This window comes from Heliangelus exortis, chromosome 25, assembly GCF_036169615.1.
Source record: "Heliangelus exortis chromosome 25, bHelExo1.hap1, whole genome shotgun sequence".
Classification (NCBI taxonomy): Eukaryota; Metazoa; Chordata; class Aves; order Apodiformes; family Trochilidae; genus Heliangelus; species Heliangelus exortis.
The window spans coordinates 4,588,599-4,602,477 of record NC_092446.1 but is presented as its reverse complement, the minus strand read 5'-3'; the positions used below and the strand labels follow the sequence as shown (position 1 = coordinate 4,602,477).

Here is a 13,879-nt window from a genome sequence, read left to right as displayed (position 1 = left end):
CTGAGAAGGGAGATTTGGGGCAGGTGGGGGGGGGGTTGAGGAGGGCAATGGCCCAGGGGGTAAAGGGGCAGCTGGCAGTGCCCAGCAAGCAGAGAATGGGACAGCAGGGTGGTCCTGGTGGGACCTGTCACGAGCAAGATGAGGCCCAGCTGGGCTGCCGGGCACGTCCTGCCCATGCCCAGCAGTAGCTGGTGGCTGCTTCACCATCCCAGAGAGACCCCCAGAGCCCAGGAGCTCCTCTCCATCCTGGCAAGACTTGGGGTCCCATGGGCAAAGCTCTGGTGCTGGGATTTCCCACTATCCGTACAAACCTGATGGATCTCTATCCAACCTCCATCCACCACCACCTCCCTGAACAAAATTTCTCTCCCCTTCAAGCCAACATCCTCCAGAAATCTCTCTGCAAGCTCAGAGCAAAGCAATAATGCCACCATGAGAGCATCAGCAGCACAGAAACTCCTGGGAACATCCAGCACAGGAAGGAGCGAGGGCTCACCCTGCTTCACGTGCACCCTGAGCACCCACCCAGGTCCCCTCTGTCCCTTCCCCAGCCGGGTCCAGGACCCCCACGGGGGGAGATCTCCCCCTTCACCCACCCCTGCAGCCTCAGCACTGCCCCATTTGGCAGGGGGCACATGGATTCATCCACCAAGATGAAAAGCAGCAACACGAGGCTCCTGTTACCACCCGGTGCTTGAACCCTAAAGCAATTACAAGCAGCTCACATAGCAGTAACTAATTCTAGCCAAAAAAATGACCCAAAACAAAACCCAACCTGGCTTCTTCAAAGGCCCGCAGGCTGTATCCAGGGCTGCAAATGAAATGCAGAAGTTTGGTGCATGCCAGCAGAAACCCTTCAGAGGTTCAGGGGGGGGGACTGGATCAATCCTGCTATTCAGAAGTTGAAGAGAGGGAGAGAAAATAACCTGCATGAACCACTAAATTCACTTCAGTGAATACACAGGCAAGCCAGGGAGAAAGAGATGGACTCTAAGGCTGTGGCAGGGGGAAGAGGAGGATCTGGGATGCTCAGCAGGGTGGCTCAGTGTCCTCTGTCACCTGTGAATCCCAGGATCCCAGCCCTGATGTCTCAGGACATCAGCCAAGGGCTCCTGCAAGCACAAAGCTCCAGCAGACCCAGTCCTCAGAGCCAGCTCTGTCCTCAGAGCCCCAGCTCCAGCTTTTCGATGTCTTTTGGAATAATCCCACTTGCCAAAATCCCCCCTGCCCATCCCCACAGTGTGGGACAGAGTGGGGCTGCCCTCTGTCCCCCCCTGGGCCCCAGGAGGGAGCGATGGAGCCCTGGGGTGGGAAGGGGAAATGGGAGCCAAGCACAACCTGTTCCCTGGGGGTACCCAGGGTCCACTGGGTCCAGCCCAGAACAACTTCCAACTGGGACACCCCCCAGAACCCCCCTGTCCCCTCACTGACAATTTCCAGCTCATGGCTGACTCTGGTTTCACAGCATTTATTTCCGAGGGTTTTTTTTACTCCAGTTTCAGGGCACTTTCAAGGTGGGGGGGGGTGGGGAATTTGCCACCTTGCTTTGGTTTTTTTATGAGATGGCAGAGAGGGCAAAATGCTTTCCTGTCTTGGTGTAAAGGATCACACAGATGCTCCCTGCCCCCGGGATTTTACCCCCCCACCTTCGTGCCTGCACCACCCCAAATCCAGGGATGCAACAAATCCTGAATATAAAAAATATAAAAATATAAATATTATAACTCTCCAAATAATGAAGTCAACTACAAAGAGGTTGTCAGATCCTCCCCCGGGTGCAAACTGGCACAGGGCCAGCACCTTCACAGCCACGACCCAAACACATTTTTCCTTTGACTGGGACGAGCGATGGGAGGGGTTTAAGCAGGGGAAAAATTAAAAATGCATCTCAGGTGGAACTTCCTGGCCATGAGATTTATTAGACTCGGAGTGATCTCATCAGGGAAGCAGAGGAAACTCCGTCGGGCTGGAATTATTTTAAAAACTGCAAAGCCCAGAGGAAGGAGGTGAGGGAAAAAGCCCACGTGATGGTTGGGGACTACGATGGTCATTCCCCTTTCCTGGCCTCCGGACTGGACAGTCTGCAGGACACTTGAGGGGTTTTTTTTCTTTCTTTCCACTCAATAGGACATTTCAATAAGATAAAAAACTCCTTGCACCATCTCTGGCCTTGCAGGTAGATGGGGTTTGCATCTAGAGAAGGGCAGGGATGGGTGGGGAGAAGTGCTGAGAGGGAGAGAGAGAATCCCCTTCCCAGCAGGTCTGAATATTCCAGGGAAAAGCACAAATATCAGGATGTTCAGATTTTTAGAGCTCCCTCTTATTTCAAGCCTCTCCTCCACCTTCCCCTGCATGGCACAGCACTGAAACACAGAAATATCCCAGCACGTCAACAAGGGAAGGTGCAGGGGAAGCAAAAGGAGGGAGGAACTTGGAAAAACAAAGTTTTACCCTTTCTTTTCTTTTTTTCTGCACCATATATAATTTTTTAAATGAGTTTCCCCCTTCACATGAGGCTTTACCTGGATGCAAAAGAACCTGCAGCAAAACCTGGTGGGTGCTGAGCCTTTACACCCAGCACCCAGGGTGACTGGATCAGACCCTGGTGCCACTGGTGCCACTGGTGCCACACAGCCAGCAGCCCCCCGGGGTGATCAGGGGGATCTGCCAGGTCCCCTGGGACCCTTGAAGCTGCTCCCAAACCCCAGCACAAGCATTGCTTGTGCAAACGGAGAGCAAATAATTAAGGCAAATAGAGCACATTTTGTGCAAGTAAAAATAAATAAGCAAGCAAAATAAACGGCGCAAGCATGGAGCAAATTCTGTGCGGAAAATTTAGAACAAATCAAAAGATTCATCCCCATAACAGGAGGGAAGCAAAGTCGGGAGGTGGAGGATGGGGACAACTCACCCAGCCCCAGCAGGATGAGGGTGAGGGAGCCCAGTGGGTGCCTCTCCCTCCTTTTCTTCGAAGTTTCTGTCCTCCCCTCACCCAAAAGCAGCCCTGGGGCTTATCAGCCAATCTCACTGTCGTTTTGGTGTCATTTCACTCACTCAGCGTTTCCAGGCAGAGCTGAGGCTGCTTGGTAAACAAAACTTTCCTATCGCATGACGGAGGGGTGAAGACATCTGACCCCTCTCCCCTCCTGCTTAGTTAAAAAAAAAAAAAAGAAAGACACGGGGCTCCCCTGCCTCGCTACCCGTGTGCTCTGCCCCTCCTGCCTGGGCTGCAGGCATGGCAGGGGTTTCCAAACCCTTTTTCCACCCATTGTGCCACAGAGGACCCACGGGTGAGCTTCACGTCACTCGGGACCCGGTGCTATTTCTGCACAGGTCCCTCCCGTGGCATCTCCTGATGTCCCCCACCCCCTCCCCTTGCTGAGCCTCTGCTGGTATTTTACACCTTCCACTCATTGCGTTCTCTTTCCAGCCACCCCCAGGTTTGGGGGGGGGGGGGGGGGCTCCTGTTCTCCTGTTTGGGGGCGAGGGGGGGAACAATCAACCTTAGAACCATAGAAAGGTTTGGGTTGGAAAGGACCTTAAAGGACCTTAAAGGACCATTCAGTTCCAACCCCCCCTGCATGGACAGGGACACCTCCCACCAGACCAGGATGCTCAAGGCCCCATCCTTGAACACTTCAGGGATGGAGCAGCCACATCTTCCTTGAGCAACCAGTTCCAGGGGCTCAGCACCTTCACAGGAAAGATTTTTTTTCCCAATGTCCTAAATCTCTCCAAGTTTTAAACCATTTCCCCTCGTCCTCTCACAACACACCCATGTAGAAAGCCTGACTCCAGCTTTTTTGTGGCTCCCTTCAGACACTGGAAGGTTGGAATACACTCCTCTTCTCACACAGATGTGAGCACCAAGAGGATGCTCAGAACCAGCCCTGGCACATGGCACCCGCAACACCCAAGCCCAGGGTGGCAGCTGGAAACTGTGGGGCCACATTTCCTCCCCGCAGCACCCCGGAAACCTTCGGGGTCCTGAGCTGCAGCAAACAGGTCCCTACACCCTGCCACATGCTTGGACACGCAGGGACAAAGCCTCCCCAGAGCCACTTCACCCTCCCCAGCTGCTGCCCAAATCCGGGGCAGGGGGAGCAACAAATATTTTATTTTCTTTGCTGGTGTCAGAGGAACTTCCCCATGAACCCCCCCAGCACCATCCTGAACCTCTCTCTGAAAGCAAAGGCAGGTTGAAGGAGGGGTGCTGGGTGCCAGTAGCTGTCTGGCACCTCCCCAGGTCATCACCTCCTCACTAATGCCCCCCCTGACCCCACTCCTGCTCCATGGATGGCTGAGCCTGGATGAAGATCCCTAAGGAAACTCTTTTTGCCCTGATTTCTGCCCCATATTAGTCCAAGCCGTGGGATGTAGAGGCTCCAAAACACATCTTCCTGCCAGGCTGGGCTCACTCCTCACCCCATCTCCCTTCCGAGCAACTAAAACCCATGAAATCCTGAAATCCTGCTTGTGCTGCAGCTCCCAGCCGGGATCCTCTGGTGGAGCAGAGAGATTTTGGAACACTTTTTTTTTTTTTTTTTTTTTTTTTTTTTTTTTCCTGGCCTGCTGGCATAGTTTTCATTGCACAACAAAAACATAGCACAGACGAGGGCAGAGCCACCCCAGCAAGGAGCCACCAGCCCTCCACCCTGTCTGTGAGGGGGTGTCCAAACCAGCCCCCAGCCAGGCCGGAGCTCCCTGCATCCCACAACCCACACAAGGGGCTCTTTGTGCTCCCTGGCACCTGTCCCCCACCCCGTATCCCGTTTTCCCCGGGGGTCCCTGAGTCTGCTCCATGCAGCCGGGGGCTTTGGCAGCTCCTGTCCCCATGTGCCGCATCCCAGTGCCCCCCTGCCCGGCTTTCTGGGAGCTGTGGGCAGACAGAGCTGCTCAGTGCCCGCAGGCAGGGGCAGGCGGGCTCCGTGTCCCGCTGTGCCGCTTGTGTGCTATGGGGTGGCTTCTGGGGACAGGAGGAGAGGAGCCAGAGGTGTTTAATGTCACCCAGGCAAGGTCAGGGGTGGCTGACAGCGCTGGGAGCCCCGCGGGGAGGGGGCAGCTTTGCTCTGCCCACCCCTCGGGAATGGGGGCAGGAGGAAAGGGGCTGGAACGGGACCGTGGGGCTGTGGTTTGCAGCCTGAGGTGCTCTCGGGTTTCAAGCTTCGTGCAACCCTGGGGTGTGCCACTTGCACCAGAAGCCCCTCCAGCCCCCCGGCCACAGCCCAGACTGCAAACAACTCCCTCGTCCCCCCCCAAAAAAAATCCCACAAAAACGAGCGGTCCCAGGGTGGACCCGAGGTGATGCAGCAGGAAGGACGGGGCACGAGAAACCCAAAGGCACCAAAAGACCCAAATCACAGCCCCAAAACTTCCAAGAAAGGCAGGCACTGCTCTGCCTCTGTCCTCCAGCCTGCCCAGGACCCTCCAGCTCCTGAAATCCCTGTGTCCCAGCAAGGAAAATGAGGAGGAAAGGTCCCGAGCAGCCAACTCTCCCACTTGGGAATTGACCTGCAGAGCTGCCCACCGGGCAGAGCCACACAGCACAGATCGGTGAGGATGTCCCTGCCCCTCAGTGCCCTCCTGCAGCCGGGCACACGCGTGTGCAAGCCCCTGCCCCGAGGGACTGCCTTTCCGGCTGGGCGTGCAAGGTAGAACAATAGGGCCAAGCCCTCTATTGTTCCAGACAAAAGATAAGCCGGGAGCTGGCATTCCCCTACGCCCTCCTGGGCAGGCAGCAGGCAGGGCCACCACCCCGGCCCAAGGCAGAGGGTTTTCCAAACCCTTCCCATCTCAGAGCACTTCTGACGGGTTTACCAAGGGGCTGCCGGGGGGTGACCCCCTCCCTGCCCTGCTCGGAGCTCACACATCCCTGGACACAAACCTTGTCCCCATACACCCCCACTTCAGCCCTTCGCACACCCTCGTTCCCACAGCCCTGCTCACCCTGCTGGGATGGGAAGCAGCCCATGGGGGATGAGGGCACACACCCATCCAGGCCCCCAGGCTGACTTTTATATCCAAAGAATTTCAATTTCTGTCCTCCCCAGCACCACAGTGCTGGCAAAAGCTGGGCAGGACTATCCACCACTGGGTACTTCTATCTACCTGCATCTTCTCCTGCCAGACTCTGGCTCAGCCCAGCTCACCAGAACCCCATTTTTCACGGGCATAGAGGATCCTGTACCCTCACTGGGCTCACTTCTGCCCCACATTCTTTTAATTCTCTTGGTGATATTTAATTTATATCCTTACCCTACTTCCTCCCAAGAGACAATGCACTGCCACGAGCTGCAGAATTAAAAAACAATAAACTCAGGCCAGCAGATTTTGGCTCACAGGGGTGTTTCAGGTAGCTGAAATGCTGAGCCACGTTATCTTGCTCCTCTCTGCTCAGGACACCCAGGGGCAGGCAGGGGGAGGCTGCTCAGGCTCTGCAGCCACCAGGCTGCATCTTTTATACAGGTCACATGCCTGGAGGAGGCCTGGGTGGTAATGGAGCATTAAATTATGGAGAGGCAGAATTTCAACTATTTCAGATCCATCTCCCAATTTGCATTCTTCAGCCGAAGGGCTGCAAGCAGGAGCGGGACAGGAAGAGAAGGAAGGGAGCTTCCCTCTGGTACCATATTCACAGAAGTAACGTTTCCCTTGAAAAATAACTATACAAAAATAAATAATGTTGAGCTCAAAGCAGCTGCAGAGCCATTTGGGACCCGGGTGCTAGTGGGGTGCATGGAGACAAAGGGATGGGGCTGTTCCAGCAGTGTCCCTACTGCCATCCTCAACCCCCTGCCCCAGCAGGAGTGCATCAATGCTTCATGGGAGCAGATTCAGCCCCCGAAGCCCCATTTTTACTGACCCGACTGGGCCCTGCAGAGCCAGACGTGTCCCCTGCACCCCCCTGGCCTCCTCCTCACCAGCACTGAGCTGGTGGGACTGGGCAGACCAAGGGCCCTTGTTCGGGGCTGGAATGGTTCCAGGAGGGGACATGTGGTCCTGGAGCAGGTGGACACGGAGTGGGAGGGAGAGAGGGAGGGCTTCCAAGCAGCAGAAAATTTTCCAAAAGTTGATGCCTCGAATCCTGCCAACTTTCCTCGGGCTGGAGGAGCCCACGCACTTCTCAGCCAGGCACAAGCAGCACCCAGAGCCATGGGGAGCTCCTGGGTGCACAGCAGCTCTACCCAGGGAGTCAATTTGGCTCCTGAAGTTACCCCCCAGAAGGCACAGGATGGGGAAAAGTCACCGAGATATTTTTCCAGCAGAACTGTCACAAAGCTGCACTAATTTATTTCCCTTTTGCATGTTCTTCACTGGGTTAAAACAGGGTGGAAATTCAGTGATGCATCATGCAAAATTTTTGAGCGGCTCAAATCTTCCTCCCCGCGGTGCAATGAAACCAAAATCTCCACAAAGTTTGTGAAAAAAGAAAACAACAGAGCTGAGGATAGCCCAGCCCTGACTGGTCAGGGGTGGCCACGAAGCATCAAGGGACCCCCAGCCGGGGAACGCCCGACCCTGGGGCTGCCCTTCTTTCTGGGCTCTCCCTCCCACTGAGCACAACTCCTCCATCAGCCCCACTGCTGTCAGACACACAAAAAGGAACAGATCTGACCCATCGGTATTTTCTAGCCGAGGGAAAAATGAAATGAAAATGTTTCACCCCTAGGTCTCCAGTTTGGAGCGATGCTCTTGTTCAGCAGCACGGCCGCAAGGGAGAACAAAAGAGCCCAGCCAGCATTGCAGGCTGTAGGTAGCAACTGCCCTGCCTGAAAGTGGGTTATTTATTTTAAATATTAAAAAAAAAAAAAAAAAAAAAAAGGAAAATTAGCAGTACACACTTCACTAGCACAGCTGGGAACTTCCAGGGTGTAAAAGCAAAGCTGAGCTGTCCCGAACGTGCGTCCCCACCATCGGTCACAGCCGCCTGTCAGAGGCTGTTGCCTCGGTAATAAAAGCTTTTCTGATTTCTGCAATTACACGTGGACTCACAGAGCCAGCCTGACACAAAACCCTGGGAAATGTTTACAATGGGATAAAGCTGGAGCGAGCAGAACACGGGGTCGTGGTGGGCAGACAAAGCGGGGCTCACCCTGCCCGCCTGGGACAGCCCCGGCCCGGGGGCTTTCAGGGTTGTCCTGCTGCTCTTCCAGCCCTGAGGGTCCCCAACCTCCCTCAATCTGCAGTGAGAGATCCCCAGAGCAGAGCCATCAGCACTGTTGTGATGCCAGCATCACACCAAACCCTTCCCAAGTTTGGTTTTTGTCACACAGGGGGTCCCCGAGCACATGGGAGGGTTGGGGGCAACAGAAGTGACCTGGTTCCCCCAGCAGCGAGCAAAGTGTCCTGTCTGGTGCCCAACACACAGCTCACTGTACCCCACTTGGGGTACAGTAAATATGGGTAAATGTGGGTAAATCCCATATTGGGATTTACTGCAATATTCCAATGCCAGCAGGGCCGAGGTTGCTCACCCCATGGCTCAGCCCCCCTCCTGCTCTGCAACCCTGGGAGCAGCAGGGACACAGCCCCCCCACCACATCCCCCCACACCAGCCCCAAACACTCACCTGGGGAGTGCAAAGGACACGGGCACCGGCTCCCAGAGCCACCCCAACCTGCCCTGCAGGGGTGTTAATGGCTCCTCGGCCCCGGTGAGATTGGGTTCCAAGAGGGCAGCGAGAGCAGGAGGCTCAGGGAGCCCCCAGCAAATAACAGATGTAAAAATAAACCCACTGAAAGACTAGATTTACTGGGCTTCGGTGTTCCCTGAATGGAGAGAGAGAGAGAAAAAGCCTTCCTCTGCATCCCATAAACGAAATCAAAACCCCTCCAGCACATGACAAGTTTATGATCTGCTCCATCTCCCCTCGGGCCTCGCGTGCCAGGGCTCAGCTCCCCCAGCACCCCCACGGAAAATGGACATTTCGGCAGGGAGACAAAAAGTCCAGCTATTCCCACCCCCTGCCCCGGGGGGATTTTGTACCCTGGCTGGAAAAAAACTTTGCAGTCAGGACTTTCCCCGAGTTGGGAGAGGAGGAGGATTTGGGTGCTCCAGTTTGGTAGGGTTGAAAAAAAAGCAGCACCAGAGGAGGGGAACAGCCCGACAGCATAAAGAGCTTCACACAGGGATTTTTTTAAAAAATTCAGGATCTCTGCTCCAAAGGGATTTTGCCTCCTGTGTGAGATACCAGAGCTGATGCCACGGGAGGGCAGCCCCGGCAGCAGCTCTGCCAGTCGTGAGTGAAACAAATAAACAGCACAAAGGGAGATGCTGGTAAAAATGTGTCACCCGCAAATGATTTAGAAAACTGTCTTTAGCCTGCCCACGTTTGTCAAAGGACAGCAGCTATTTTTAACATGAAGCCTCTGAAATCGCAGGCTTTCAAAAAGGAAAAAAAAAAATAAATAAGGAGAGCGAAAAGGGAGTACTGTATCAGTGTCAACAGAATGGATTCTGTACCAAATTAAATTGAACTAAAAGGAAATTGCATGAATTACAAACACGAGTTATTGGCTCAATAGGAGAGTAACTGAGTGATATTATCTGGTCTGTGCTATGGAGAAAATCACATTAGCTGAGCTAATGGTCCTTTTTCACTCCTGAAATCTATTACTCCAGATTTGCTTTGGAAGTCAAGTGTTTTCCATGCCGAGGGTACCTCACAAGATGTAACTGAGACTCAAACAATATGTGGCCACAGTCTGTAATTTTTCCTGGGCAGCATCCCTGGCACCAAAACCCCTGCCTAAAACACTGGAAATCATTAGGCAGAGGTGGAAAGAAGCAAAGCTTTGTATTTATTTGTGCTTTTCCCACAAAAACCTCTCCTTAACAGCTGCCTGGGCAATGCAGCTCTTAGTTTCTTTCTCCCACCACAAACTTTGTCAGGATTTAACTGCAAGGGTCCCAGATGGGTGCAGGGGCTGCTCTCCATCACCCACCTCGCAGCTTCCTGAGCCAAAGTTTCCCAGAACCCAGGGGGTGAAATCCCCCAAATCCCCCCACAGCTGCACCCCCAGTCACCCCAGCACAGGGTTCCAGATAGTGGTGAGACCCCACGGCATAAACCCCACTGCTGAGATGGGGGTTCCCCAGCCCCCAGAGACCTAAATCTGCCCAGGACCCGGGGGGGGACACAGCTCAGAGGCACGGGCAGGACTTGCCGTGGCTGTCGGGGAAGATGACAGCTCAGTGACAAGGCTCATCCGCTCTTAGGTCACAGCAAGTGACAAGAGTTTAGCGCTGACCCCGGTCCCGTCCCCACTTCCCAGCCGTGCCCGATCCCGACGCTGTCGCTGCGGGTTTGTTACAGCAGCCCCATCCCCTCCGGGCCTGAGAAACCTCCCTGCCCGGTCCCCTCCCGAAGTTCTCCTGCCGGGATCTGCTGCCCGCTTCCCGACAGAGCTGCGGGGACACACACGGCTCTCGGGGTGACAAGACTCGAGTGGAGGGGGGACACAGCCCTGGGGTGACACGATTCGGGGTGACACGGCTCTGGGAAGCTGTCACCGCGGACGGGAATCGCCTCTTCCCCCCGAGCACCTCAAAAAGTGCTGGGAGATGCGGGACAGGGCAGGAGCGTCCCCTCTGTCCCGTGGTGCGGTGGGGGAAGAGGGATGGGCAAACTGGGGATGGGGATGAGAGACGGGGACCCCAACCCCGCAGCCCTGAGCACCTCGAAGACCCCCGAGGCCCTCGGGACACAGACGTGTGGGCCCTGTGCCCATCACTGCTGGCCCGCCGTGTCTGTCTGTCTGTCTGTCCACTCGCGGTGTCTGTCTGTGCTCTGACCCCCCCCGTGCCGTCCCTGGGGGCTGGGGGGCTGCCACCCTACACCCTGCAGCCCCCTCGTGTCCCCGAGCCAGGGCACGCAGTGGGGGGGTCGGTGCTGTGTGTCCGGGACAGGGGAATGGGTCCCACCGGGAAGGGACGAGAAACCTTCCAGAGTGGATGGGATGGGGGTCCCGGGGAGGGGGCTTCAGAGAGACGACCCTCGGCAGCCGGGTCAAGGGTCTGGGGGATGTCGCCGATGGGTTAACCCCTTGCCTGCCGACCCTGTGTCTGCCCCCCCCCCCCCACACACACACACACCGGCTTAACCCCTTGCCTGCCGGGCTCTCCCTCGCGCTGCCACGGCTATCGGAGGAGGGGGGGCTTTGGGAGCAGAGTTTTCAGCCCCTCAACTTTGCAGCGGGGACAGAGCTGTGCCGGGAGACGGGCCCTGCACACAGCCCCCAAATCCCCTTTATGTTTCTCCGGTTTAAGCAAAGGGGCTTTGGGGGGTGGGGGGTGGGGTCCTGCCCGGCAGCCCACCCTGTTCCGCTCAGCCCGGCCGGGCTCGGGGACCGCTACCCGGGAGGATGCTGGTAGCCCCGGGGCCGTGCCGGTACCCCCCGGACAATGCCCGTGCCCCTCCTCATCCCCTCATCCGGACCGGTACCCCCGGCCTCACTCACGGTTCCGCCGCGCTGCAGCTCTGGGTCCCGGTCCCCACTATCGGTGCTGCCGCCGGTCCCGGTCCCGGTGAGGGCTCCACCGCCCCCCGCTCAGGTCCGCTCCATATCCCCGGCGCCTCCGGTGGGAGCTGCCCCGGCGCCGGGCGGAGAGAGGGAGCGAGGAGGAGGAGGAGAAGGAGGGGAGGAGGAGGAGGAGGGACACCGGTCCAGCCAGCCAGCAGCCGGCTCCGGGGCGGCCCCTCTGTCCCGTCCCCTCCCCTCGGGACCCCCTGCTCCGCCGCGGGACCCACGAGTGGCACCACCAGGAGCCCCCGAACTGCCCTCACCCTCTGCCCTGGAGTCCTGTGGAGGGGCCCAGACACCCCCAAGAGTGCGGAATGACTCGGAGGAGCCCCGGGAAGCACCCCGGGATCCTCGCTCCCAGCAGGGGGTTGGAGCGGTGCCTGGTTCCAAAACCACAGCACGTGAAGTGACACCCCCGAATCTCAGCTTCTGGCCTCTCCTTCCCACATCATCCCCCAAATTTTGCTCCTTTGCCCGGACCACTACAACCAACGAGACCACCGTGGGGCTGAGAGACAATGTTGGCACGGAGCTGGGTGGGCAGCTGGACAGACAGACAGACAGACAGACAGACCAGGGATGCCATCACCCACCTTCCCGGAGGCAAACAAGGCAAAAGGGTGGGTGCTCCAGCTGAGAGCGAGGGGGTTGATTTGAACAAACAAATGTTGACAAACAGTCTTTGCTGTATAATGAAATCTTTAAAATGTTCTGTCAACATCAAAGGAGAACTCTTTATGTTTTTTTTACCAAGGGGGAGGAATATTCCCATTGACTCAAAGCCATTTACTCCCCCACAATATCATTTTCTTCCATGAGAATTGCTTTTTTTTTTTTTTTTTCCCAAACATTGTTTTCACCCAGGAGCAGAAGACAAGAGCTCAGGCTCCTGGGACTTCTTGCTCTCGCTGCCACCACACACTAAGTGGAAACTCAGGGTTTCTGGAGTAGTTTGGGCACCCACACCCTGGATCCATCCCTCACCCTGTGCCCCTCACACAGGAATGCTCAGAGCTGGACACGAAGTCATTTGGGAGAGTTTCCCACCCAGCACCTTCACACTGAGGATTCAGCACAAAGCACAAGAGGTTTGGGAAGCCAAAAGCAGTGAGTGGGCTGCACCCACAGACCCCAGAACGTAAAGGAGTTCTGTGATGGACCCTCCCATCCCACAGATGGGGAAACTGAGGCCTGCAGAGAACAAGGTGTTCCCTGGAACTGCTGCAAGTACCAACTCTGCAGCAGGGCAGAATGCAAAGGCCTCACTACCCCAGCCAGCCCTACCCCAGCCCCTCTGAAGCCCCCTGCCCATGCAGGGGCAGTGCAGGCAGCCTCATGCACCCACCAAAGCCTCCAGCCCCTCTCTGCCAATGGTCCCTTCACCAGCTTGGGAGAAGACCCCAAGAGGTCACACAAAGGGGACACATCCGTGGCAGGGAGCTCACAGTGACCTCGGTGCACTCCGGGGTCTATGGCCACCCCGGTGAGGCCCCCCGAACCGCTCCAGGGGCAGGAGGAGGTGGGAGGAGCATCCCCCAAACTGGACGAGGAAACAATTAACAAAGAGGCGGAGGACCCGCACAACTGAGCCAAAAAACGGGAGCGGGAGCTTTGTTCAGGTCGTCATAGCAACAGCCAGGCCGGAGCAGCAGCCACGGACTTTCACTTTCCTTTCCTTCCTCCCTGTCCCCTAATGGCCATGGTGGCCACGGTGGCCTTCCCTGCCCAGGGCCTGGCAGGTCCCCCCACGCTGTGGTCCCCTGTGTCCAGCATCACCTCCCAGATGGGTGCCAGAAGGTGGTGACCCAATTGCTCATCCCCAGGTGTGTGACCCATAAGGTCCCGTGTCCACCCTGGTTCTGCTCTTCCCTATGTCCTCCTTTGAGCCACTTCCACCTCCTTCACCTCACTGCAAGGCATCCCCCAACACCTGCAGGGCATCTCCAGATCCCACAGAGCATCTCCAGATCCCACAGGGCATCTCCAGGACTTTCAGGGCATCTCCAGATCCTGCTGGTGGTCATCCCCAGGACCACTGGGATGAGGTGTCAGGATGAAGATGATGGCTCAGAGACAATCCTCACCTTTTCAGCTCCACCTCTCCCTCCCTGCCTGCACCCAGCTGAGCAACCAGGGCAGTTCCCCACCACCACCACCACCACAATCCCTCCCCTGGTTTTTTTTCTTCCCTCAGCAGAAGGAAACCGGGACAATGGGTGGAGGGACCAGGAAAGCTGATGGGGGCAAGGATCCCGCTGCTGCCAGCACAAGGGGCACGGAGGGGAAAGGCACGGCCAGCACTCGCCTTCCTTTTCCCAAGCCCCCCCACCCTGCTGCTGAACCCTCCGGGCTCCTGG

General features: G+C 56.6%; 1 protein-coding gene across 4 annotated transcripts in view; it reads right to left on the bottom strand.

Annotated features, from left to right (window-relative positions):
• The window catches only part of SOX13 (SRY-box transcription factor 13), a 32,357-nt gene that overhangs the window by 11,261 nt on the left and 7,217 nt on the right, over positions 1 to 13,879 (bottom strand). The window contains exon 1 of one of the 4 annotated variants that reach the window (XM_071768167.1): positions 11,460 to 11,663. The exons of 1 other annotated variant lie outside the window; for it this stretch is intronic. The gene's annotated coding sequence lies outside the window, so the exon portion shown is untranslated. Of the gene's footprint in view, positions 1 to 11,459; positions 11,664 to 13,879 lie in introns of those variants that run through there. 2 more of the 4 variants (XM_071768170.1, XM_071768169.1) reach the window with 2 other exon arrangements.